At 41.0% G+C, this 10,291-nt stretch overlaps 1 long non-coding RNA gene across 2 annotated transcripts; it reads right to left on the bottom strand.

The window, feature by feature from the left end:
- Window positions 1–1,387: 1,387 nt before the first annotated feature.
- Window positions 1,388–10,284, bottom strand: LOC121572728. Of its 2 annotated transcripts, none has more exons than XR_006001899.2 (4): window positions 9,986–10,284; window positions 3,046–4,047; window positions 2,546–2,832; window positions 1,388–2,305 (listed from the first exon to the last, which is right to left on the bottom strand). It is a non-coding gene; the product is annotated as an uncharacterized LOC121572728 (long non-coding RNA). The 2 variants fall into 2 exon arrangements; XR_006001900.2 differs by having other exon boundaries at window positions 9,991–10,284.
- Between the last annotated feature and the right edge of the window lie 7 nt (window positions 10,285–10,291).

Raw genomic sequence — 10,291 nt, 5'->3', positions numbered from 1 at the left:
TGAAACTGTCCAAGGCCATGCTCGTGATACATAAAAAAGAGAAGTGGTAATAATATAAATAGAATGAGTGGTAATCACCTCATAACACATGCATACAGAGTTGTTGTCGCATACCTTTTCAGAGCAAGTAAAATGCTATAAGGGAATTTGTGCCACATGTAATGTGAAGGATTATTAGGTTCTAAACAATAGTTAGAGATATATTCTATAGTTTTGGCCCACAGTGATTGAGGGCACTTCACTCTCGCTGGCTCTAGGGGTCTCTAGTCTTCATTCAGGCCACATGGTCCAGTTTAAGCCAGACCCATAGGGGTGTATAGGGAAGTTGCCTCTAGATACTGATCTTGCTTTAGTTTAGCAAAGTCTGTCCAAGATAAACAGACCATTTCTCCTATTTCTTTCACTTCCCCTATACTGTAGGTCCATTTGATTATTTTTCTGCCTAATAGTCCTTCCTTTTTTTAAAGTATGTCTGAGAAAACACAAGTATTAGTTTATAATGTCTATTCGTTTCTATTAGTTGATCATGTATTTTGATTCACTACTCTTGACTCTTTCCACATTGTGTTGTGTTACAGCAAGAAATTTAAATTGATTAAATTGCGATTTCATGTCACTGAGCTACAGACAATACCCAATAATGTCAAAGTGGAATTATGTTTTTAGAAATGTTTACAAATTAATTAACAATGAAATGCTGAAATTTCTTGAGTGGAGTGATTAATTACACTTTGGATGGTTTATCAATACACCCAGGCACTACAAAAATACAGGCGCTCTTTCTAAGTCAGTTGCCGGAAAGGAAGGAAACCGCTCTTGGATTTCACCATGAGGCCAATGGTGATTTTATAACAGTTACAGAGTTTAACTGCTGTGATAGGAGATAACTGAGGAAGGATCTACAACATTATAGTTACGCCACAATAGTAACAGAAATGACAGAATGAACAGAACGAAGCCTGTATAGAATGTTTGCTTTTTCACCATCACCCACTAATTAATTTGTCATTTTTTAAGATAAATAGTGTTAGAGCTAGTAATGTACAGTGTTGGAAAAAGTACTCAATTGTCATACTTGAGTAAAAGTAAAGATACCTTAATAGAAAATTACTCAAGTAAAAGTGAAAGTCACCAAGTAAAATACTAGTTGAGTAAAAGTCTAAAAGTATCTGTTTTTAAATGTACTTAAGTACAGTGGTGGAAAAAGTACTCAATCATCATGCTTGAGTAAAAGTAAAAAGTAAAGGTTATACATCAAATTCCTTATATTAAGCAGTGGTGGAAAAAGTACCCAAAAGCCATGCTTGAGTAAAAGTAAATATACCTTACTGGAAAATGACTCAAGTAAAAGTGAAAGTCACCCATTAGAATACTACTTGAGTCTTAAAGTACCTGATATTAAATAGCCGTAAGGAAAATGTACTTAAGTATCAAAAGTAAAAGTATGAAATGTAAGAGCCGTAAATCCAAAAAGCAAAACAGCCAGACCTTTTATTTGGTTTGAGCTTTTCTGAAAGGTAATAGTCTTACGGATACAAGAAGAGCTCAGATTTGTTTTTAAAGAACGTGGATTCTCAAATAAGCAACACTTCAAAATACATCTCTTACAGACAAAATAGAATTATGCCTTAATAATGAAGGAATATAGCCAGTAAACGTAATCACTTACAATCACAGTCAATTTGCTTTAGAAAAAACATCCTATAATAGAACCATATACATAAAAATATATTTTTTTTTATGAGCTTATCAAAAGTACATGAACTGCACACAACCTCACTGTAGGAATATGAGGACATCACCACTGATAGAACTGCATTAGAAATCAGTGTGTCAGGTCATGCCTTTGTAACAAGGACACCTATAACTTGTGAATTTTAAACATAAATCAACAAAACGGATAAGGCACCCGTGTCCTTGGGCTTGCTAGCATTAAGCTGTCATTACTTGAAGTTGAAGAATTTACGGTTCATCTACAGTAAAAGCTGGTTTTCAACATTTCTGGAATCCAGCCTTGCTCTCCTGGGGCTGAAAACAAATCCTGCAATGCTGAACAGCCTTTCACATGCAGCTGATGCAGGTAAGGGTGTGTTTAGCCTCAGAGACAGCTTACAGACTGCCGGGAAGGACTTGAGCAACTCCATATGATCAGATGAACAGGCCAGGTATCCGTCCAGCTGTTTGGAGCTTTCTTGTGCTTGATACGTCTTCATGGCAGAGTAGAAGTCCTCCTCATCTGATGAACTGGTGCCATCACCTAGCTGCAGCAAGGGTTCTTCCAGGTGGTCCTTGATGTAGTCCATTCCTGAAATACAATAAAGATGACAATAGAAATCATACCGTTATGAGCCTACATTAATCCAACCCCATCCCCCATCTATATAAACCAAGCAACAGGGCTAATTAGGCTACCCATTTGACTGAACCACAAAGTCAGGATTGTAGTTTAAATGGGTGGTTCTCAAATCTATGAAGTACCAAAATGTACACTGTACACAGTTGTTTATGAATAATAAAATACTGTTAATTAGCCACGTTGTCTTACCCATTCTGATGGTGGCGTCATCCTTTGTCCACGTTGTTTTGAATTTGGGGAGAAGGATTCGCAGCTGCGATCTGCTCAGGGTCGTGAAACATGTGGCTGAAGAGCTTCTTCAGTCTCAGTTGTAGCGCATCCACCAGAGGCTTACACCACTTCAGGGACAACTTGATTCGGTCAAGTTTCGTGTTTCAGGAGGTTGATAGTTGGAAGTAGCCATGTTGACGGCCTTTGCAACTGGGCTCATGGTGGCAGCATACTCTGTGAGGAAGGCGAGTTCAGCTGGATTGAACCTATGAAAAAAAATTAAATAATACTGTTTCTTAACCCTACACAAAGGAGACCACTAATCATTTCACCTGATTTAACTACAGTAATCAATGGCTGGATAAGTAGTTGACTAAATGGATCAATGATAGTGTATGGCTACAACAGTTATTAGTCCCCAAGCAAAGGGTCAGGAAACACTGCAACAGATTTAAACAACATTCATAATCCTTACTTACATTGGAACCACGAAGTCTGTGCAGAGAACTCTGACGGCCGCCTCTCCTTTGTCTTTAACAATCCTCAGGAGTCTTTCTACAGCCATGAACCAGGAGATCCACCTTGTAGCATTCGGGCGCAGCAGCTGGAGGTTGCAAGCATCTTCAACCGTTTCGGCTGCAAGTGTGGATCTTCAGCATTTGTTCCAAACGGGACACTTATTTGTAAGCCTCACTGGATGTTGCTTTCAGGGCATCGACTGTAGATACTAAGTTGAGTAGGTGGCAAGCACAACGCTGGTGCTTCGGCAGCTGGTACTCAAAACCATCATCTTCATTCATCGTTGCCACATCAACAAACTCCACTTCTTCACTCTCCTCTTGTTCCTCTTCACCATCTTCTTGTCCTGGCTGAGCTGCTTCACCACCCACTGCCTCGTTGTTTTAATTTTCTCCAAAAACTTCGAAAGCTTTCAAGAAGTTAGAGCCGTTGTCTGTTGTTCTCACAATCTTACCTCTGATTTCAAACTCAGAATGGATGTCATTTAGGGCGCCTGCCAACACATCAAAGGTATGCGATCCTCTCAATCGTTTACAGGCCAGGGCTGCACAGCATCTGTTGAGACTGTCAGGGTCTATCCAGTGGTCTGTAACACCAAGGAAGCTCTGTCTTCTTGCAGACCAGCAGTCGGTGGTGGTGGCGGCAATGTGGTCAACTCCTCTTATGGACTCAGTCACCTTCTTCTTCATTTCCGTGGAGGCTACATCAATCCTGGAGCACAGTGTGGGCCTTGATAAGATCTTTGAGTTAGGCTGCAGATCCTGGACAAACTCTCTGAATGGCTCTTGTTCTACAACATCGAATGGTTGGAGCCCTTGGACCACATACTTCACCACAGCTTTGTCGATGGATTTTTGAGACACGATCTTCAGTAATGTGCTCTGCTTGATGGTGGAGGGAGTCTTAGGGGCATGTTTTCTCTTCAGTGTGTCATACTTCTTTAGATGGTGTACATGCTTTCTCTGAAATAAGAAGAAAAGGAAAAGACAGTTACTTAGCTACAGTTGAAGTCGGAAGTTTATATACACCTTAGCCCAGGGGTGTCAAACGTCCGGCCCGCGGGCCGGATCAGGCCCGCAAACGGGTTTAATCCGGCCCGCGAAATGATTTTGTAAAGTATAAAAATGCGCTGCAATATTTCAATAAAATAAACTGTTGTTCCAATTGCATCCACTGGATGGCGCAATAGCAATTGTGTTAAGCAAGCAAACTGTTTATACCGGGGCAGAGCAAGTAGGTCAAGCGCGTGCAGCCAGTCCGGATGAGCTACTTTGTTTTGCCTGCGATATTTATTACGGCTTCTACTTTTAACATTATGTGCTTTGGCATCCTCATTGCCCCAATATGTCTCTGTCAAAAAAGAGAAAAGTGGACGCAGAGTGGAGAGTGTTCCAAGAAAAATGGTCATCCTCCAATTTATTCACGGAATTGAATGGGAAAGCTGTATGTTTGGTGTGTTCACAGCATGTTGCAGTGCTGAAAGAATATAACCTTCGTCGCCACTATGTGAGTCTTCATGCCGACAAATATGACAACTTTCAAGGACAGCGGAGAAGAGAGAAGGTGAATGAACTGTTGGCGGGTCTGAAGAAACAGCAGTCTGTGTTTACTCACAGCCGAGACATCAGTGACACTGCAGTGCAAGCTAGCTACCTCATTGCTAATGAAATCGCAGTGGCTTCAAAACCATTTAGTGAGGGTGAATTTGTAAAAACATGCATAATGAAGGCAGCGGAGATTGTGTGCCCTGAAAAGCGTCAGGCTTTTGTAAATATCAGTCTGACAAGAAACACAGTTGCAGACAGGATTTCCGATCTTTCAGTGGATTTGGACAGCCAGTTGAAGCAAAAAGTAAAGTCATTTATTGCGTTTTCAGTTGCAATTGATGAAAGCACGGACATTACAGATGTTGCACAACTGGCCATTTTCATCCGCGGAGTTGATGACACATTGACCGTCACTGAGGAGTTTGTGGAGTTGGTGCCGATGACACATACAACGACAGCAACTAATATTTTTACCGCACTCGTCGGCGCGCTGGACAGGGTCGGAGTGGACTGGTCCCGCGCTGTCAGCCTGGCTACAGATGGTGCGCCCTCAATGATCGGGAAAAAAGCAGGCGTTGTGACAAAGTTCAGAGAGAAAGTGCAATCTGCAAATGGAGGACGTGATTTTTTGACTTTTCACTGTATTTTGCACCAGGAGGCTTTGTGTTGCAAGTCATTAAAGATGGATAATGTCATGAAGGTGGTCATCCAAACTGTTAATTTCATCCGATCCAGAAGCCTGAATCACCGTCAGTTTGACAGCCTTCTCAGAGAGAAAGACCACATCTATGGCCTGCCATACCACACTGAGGTAAGATGGTTAAGCCGAGGTGCTGTGCTGAGGCGTTTCTTTGATTTACGAGACGAAATTGAACAGTTCATGGAAGAAAAGGGCAAACCAGTGTTAGAATTTCATTCCGCAGAAGGATGCAGGACCTTGCATTTATGGTGGATGTTACAGAGCACCTGAATAACTTGAACAAACAGCTGCAAGGGCGCAACAAAGTTGTCACGCAGTATTATGACAGCATACGTTCTTTCAAGTTGAAGCTGTCATTGTGGGAGACGCAACTCGCCGGTGGTGATGCAGCTCACTTCCCCTGTCTGAAAAATGTGTGCGCAACCCAACATGTGGCAGACATGAAGCGGTTCAAAGATAAAATAACGGGACTGTTACGGGAGTTTGAGCAACGCTTTCAGATTTTTGGTGAACTGGAGAAAGACTTCAATGTTTTTTGCTCGCCATTCACCGTGAATCCCTCTTTTCTGCCCGTCAGCATCCAACTTGAAATAATAGACTTGCAGTGTGACTCGGATTTGAAGGGCAAATTTGCCGCAGCTGGCTTGGACACATTTTATCAGAATCTCTTGCCAGGTTACCCCAACTTGACAACCCTCGCTGCAAAACTGTTGTGCATGTTTGGAACCACATATCTTTGTGAGCAAGTTTTCTCTGTAATGAGCATAAATAAAACAAAGCTGCGCTCAAGACTCACGCACAAGCACTTGAATCACATCCTGAAGTTGGCTGCCACTCAGGATGTGACGCCTGATATTGATGCGCTGGTGAAAGCTAAAAGATGCCAGGTATCAGGAGTCAAATAAACTATGCAACCCCACTTAAAGTGCTGCATGAGACACCCTGATATAGTTCTGTGATCTGTGATATACTTCTGTGAATCACTGAGGCATTGTGTGTTTGTGTGTTCTTTGTCCTCAGAACTTTCAAATAACTTGAGGTGTTTTATGATTAATAGTGATGTTGTGCTTTTGGACACACTGTCCTCAGGCTCCAGCTTTATGTTTATATGTTTTTATGTTGATGTGCTATTGTTTTTAATTGATTTTATTTTATTTGTATATTTAACCTATTCTTGACTCTGTGGTTCTTGCACTTGTTTGGGGAACAGGATGTCATTATTTTTATCTACATTTCTGCCTGAGAAATGACACCCTGATATAGTTCTGTGATCTGTGATAAACTTCTGTGAATCACTGAGGCATTGTGTTTTTGTGTGTTCTTTGTCCTCAGAACATTCAAATAACTTGAGGTGTTTTATGATTAATAGTGATATTGTGCTTTTGGAAACACAGTCCTCAGGCTCCAGCTTTATGTTTATATGTTTTTATGTTGATGTGCTATTGTTTTTAATTTATTTTATTTGTATATTTAACCTATTCTTGTCTCTGTGGTTCTTGCACTTGTTTGGGGAACAGGATGTCATTATTTTTATCTACATTTCTTCCTGAGAAATGACACCCTGATATAGTTCTGTGATCTGTGAAACAGTTCTGTTAATCACTGAGGCATTGTGTGTTTGTGTGTTCTTTTTCTTTAGAATTTTCAAATAAACTTGACGTGTTTTATGATTAATAGTGATGTTGTGCTTGTACTATTTTGGACACACTGTCCTCAGGCTCCAGCTTTATGTTTTATGTTGATCGTATTAAAACAAAGAAAACAATCTGAAGTTGTTGTTTTTAAGTTATATATACCATGATTTTTCCGGTCCGGCCCACTTGGGAATATATTTTCCTCCATGTGGCCCCTGAGCTAAAATGAGTTTGACACCCCTGTTCTATGTTGGCCGGTGTGGTTCCCAATCAGAGGCAGCTGTCGCTCGTTGTCTCTGATTGGGGACCATACTTAGGCAGCCTATTGGCACTGTCTAGTTGTGGGATCTTGTTCCGTGTAAGGTATGTTGTGTGTGCTACCTTGGACTTCACGTTTAGTTTCCTTTGTTGTTTTCGTCGTGTGTTTATCAGTTCAATAAACATGTACGCATATCACGCTGCGCCTTGGTCTGACCCGTCCTTCAACGAACGTGACACACGCAGATGTGACAGATCAGGAATAGGCCTACCTCTCATCGGTCAGCATGCGAAGCAGCGCACAATTTGACAATGCTACTGACATTGCTTTGGGTTGTTCGGCATTCAAAATTACTTGTAGATCAATGACTCCCAACATAATTAAGATATAATTTATAAGTCCACGCGAGATAGAAATGTGTCTTCTGCTTTTATCCAACTCCCAATATACACACACATTAGGTTAGAGAGGTTGGAGCAGAGCACATTACCCAATGAGCAGTTTAGGGGGTTAAGTTCCTTGCTCAAGGGAACATCGGCAGTAGGTGGCACCTGAGATATTGACGCCAGCAACCATCCCTGACAGAATTTTTCCCCTGTCAGCACTGGGATTCGATCCGGCAAAACTCCGATTGCTGGCCACTTCTCTAATCGCGAAGATACCGCTGGCCCCCTGCTTAGTTCGACTTAGTTCGGTTAGTTCGACACTGAAGGAGAGGACGCAGTTGTCCGAAAAGATTAGAGGTAATTCTTAACATTCAAATTTATTTTCTGACCGATGCATGCATTTGGATTGGTTTGGGGTCCTGTGCCGGGGACCAATGCATTGGTGAATCATTACATCCCTATCATTAACACATGAGAAATGTCTCACCCAGTTTTGACATGATAACTACACTTTGCTCTCATGTTGCGTTGAAGTTACATGCTCTTATTTACAGTGTTTAATTGATATGGTCTTTATATGACTAATCATGCAAGTTAAAACGCATATATAACTGATTAACTTGTTAAGTCCTAAATACCACATTGTGAGGCACATGTTGAAATTGCATGAGATATAAAAGGACAAAAATGAGAAAGCTCATGCTGCAATCAGCAGAACTTTGAGTAGGTCTGATTCTCAACTCCGTGTTGCCTCTTTTCAGGAAGTCAACAGTCTATTGCAGTGCCTCAGTCTCCGACACATTGGCCGTGTGTAATTGTTGGTTACACCTCAGCAAACGCACTGCAGGTTTACATGCTAAACGACGTACAGCCCTAAAGATGTGTGACATGAGCTGTCATATCACATTATGACTTGCCCCAGCATTTGGCCAACATTTGGCATTTGACAGCTGCAGCCCACTTTTACTCTCACAGTGAACACACAAGGCCTTCAGATTTCCTTCATACACCACACACCATCTAAAGGAGATGAGATGTGTCAAAACCAAACCGTGAGTAAACCTCACAATCAACATATATATTGGATCAGAAATTGAAACAAACTCGAGGTGAGACAAGTACAATGTTTTCATGCATGTACAACATTTGCCAAGACAACCACCTGATCCCGCCCTGCCAAGCAAAGGCCATAGAAGGTCAAGAAAAGGTCAAGGATCATCACACAGTGTTGCCATGTCTGGATTGGATTTCTAAGAGCAGGTTAGCCGGGGTTAACTTCCTGGATTGCTCTTTCAGAACGTTCTCACTGGTGGAACTCTATGAACTCACAGCTGGTTAGCTGGTTACACTTTATATTAATTTAGCTGGTTACACTTTATAATAGCTTAACCAGTTACAGTTTATAATAACTTTCATTAATTAGGAATTATACATGTTTATGAATATTTATTAATGTTTAAATGCTTCTTCATTCATTATAAATGTTATACATGCTTATGAATTGTAATGCTGATAAATGTTTACAAATAATGAAATACTTATTTACTCATAGTGTATACATGCAAAATAAAGCAGGCTGATTGTGAGAGTTGACTCAGGATTTCAGATGTAGGAAAAGGAATCTCATTTGAATAGACAGTACTAAAGTAGAATCACTCCCGATTCAAACTGTAGTAGGAGAATTCCTACATGCGGTTTCCATCTTTAGAAAAGATGCAAAAAAAGAAACCTTGGTAACACTTTACTTAAAGTCAACAGGTATAATGCATTACGATGTGGTTTTTATACCTTGTACGTCTTGTCACAAGTATGTCCGTTGAAAACTTGCTATATAGGCAGACATAAAACCTTTTCACTCAAGGCCCTTGATTCCCTATCCCTGATGTAGTTTTATTCCAACCTGAATATTTGTCTACATTTATTCCCCAACCCTCTCATCCCATGGCCTCTCAGCTCTTTTCCCCTCTCTTCCATTGATTTTGTAAGGAAACTCATGGAGAAAAAGGTGTAGATTCACGCGCAGAACGTGGCAGGTGTTTATTTCGCCTTCGCAGAAGGCAGGAAACGTGGTCACAGGCAGGCAATGGTCATACACATGTAGGCAAACAGGCAAGTGAATCAAAACTAGGACTGAAGGCTATAACTAGTTCTCACAAACGAGCTAGGAAAAGGCTTAGTAGAGTAAAAACGAACAATACCTCACAAGGCACAAACAGAATGAACTGAACTAAATAAGAAGCTAATGAGACCACGTGAGTAACTAACACAGGTGAAATCAATGAACAAAAATGAAAGACAGGGCTACGTTCAAAAACACAAAGAAACAGGGCTACGTTCAAGAACACAAGGTGAACTAAGAAAATGAATACAGAACCTTACAGATTTTGCTTCATATTCCCCTCTTTTTACTCCTATATGGTCCTGTGTGGCTCAGTAGGTAGAGCATGGCTTTTGCAATGTAATGATGATCACCATATGGAAATGCGTGCTCGCACTACTGTAAGTTGCTTTAGATAAAACTGTCTGCTAAATGGCATATCATATTATTTAATGTGCACCCACTTATTTGTTCTCCTCACCATCCTTCTCTCCCTCTCACCATCTCCTGCTCATCGCCCATCGATTCACTCTTTGCCCTTTCCCCAATAGCATGGGACGCCTAGCTGCGTTACTCCAGCAC

The sequence above is a fragment of the Coregonus clupeaformis genome, chromosome 1, assembly GCF_020615455.1.
Source record: "Coregonus clupeaformis isolate EN_2021a chromosome 1, ASM2061545v1, whole genome shotgun sequence".
NCBI lineage: Eukaryota > Metazoa > Chordata > Actinopteri > Salmoniformes > Salmonidae > Coregonus > Coregonus clupeaformis.
This window is presented reverse-complemented; position numbering and strand designations above follow the sequence as displayed.